Raw genomic sequence first — 1,071 nt, forward strand, 5'->3', positions numbered from 1 at the left:
ATATTAATATTTTTGATTTTTAATTAAAACCATAAATCATTTTTAAATGACACTTTTTCCCTTTATCTATGTTCATATGAAGTGAAGCTTGTTCAGACTGTCTGATCACTGTTAGACAAGTATAAATTTTGCACATTTTTGTACTGTAGTTTGATAGGAGAAAGGACTTCATTTCTAGACATGTAGATTGTGTTGCCACCTCAGTCCTTCATCCCCCCAAAGTTACATAAAGTGTGAAACAGAACTCAAGAAGAGCCAGTGGAGGAAAGAAGGTGGAGGAACAGTAGAAGATAAAAGATAGAAAGTGAAAGAACAGTAGAAGATAGAAAGCAAAGGGTGGGAAGGAGTAGTGGAAAGAAATAGTCTGCACAAACCACCCATTTTCTCTCCAATGACAATCATTCCCAGCAATTCAGATATTTATATGTCAAGAGACAGCAAGTGAATTGCAGTGAGGTGCTTTCAGAGGAAGCCATTTGTTGCTGTTGTGTGCCTCCAAGTCACTTCTGACTTATGGCGACCCTAAGGCAAACCTATCATGGGGTTCTCTTGGCAAGTTTCCTCAGAGGGGGTTTGCCATTGCCACCCTCTGACGCTGAGAGAGTGTAACTTGCCCAAGGTCACCTAGTGAGTTTTTATGCTCAATCAGGGAATAGAGGAAGCCATATCCTTCAGTATTTCACTGATGAAAACTGGGACACATGTGGCCAAGCAACAGCAATATGGTAATTCCCTATCAAATCAGGAGCGCAGGAGGGAATGTAATCTGCTCATTATGACTCTCAAGAATTAATCTAGCTGGAATATAGTTGCACACTTCTGCCAGTTTCTGTGCTCCAAAAGAACACATAATAATAATAATAATAATAATAATAATAATAATAATAATAATTTATTTATTTATTTATACCCCACTCTTCAGCCAAAAGGCTATCAGAGCGACTTACAAATTATTAATTGGACATTTCCCTGCCCTCAGGTTTACAATCTAAGAAGACAAGACACAAAAGGAGAAGAGAATGGCAGTGGGGAATAATAATAATAATAATAATAATAATAATAATAATAATA

Source organism: Sceloporus undulatus, chromosome 3, assembly GCF_019175285.1.
Source record: "Sceloporus undulatus isolate JIND9_A2432 ecotype Alabama chromosome 3, SceUnd_v1.1, whole genome shotgun sequence".
Classification (NCBI taxonomy): domain Eukaryota; kingdom Metazoa; phylum Chordata; class Lepidosauria; order Squamata; family Phrynosomatidae; genus Sceloporus; species Sceloporus undulatus.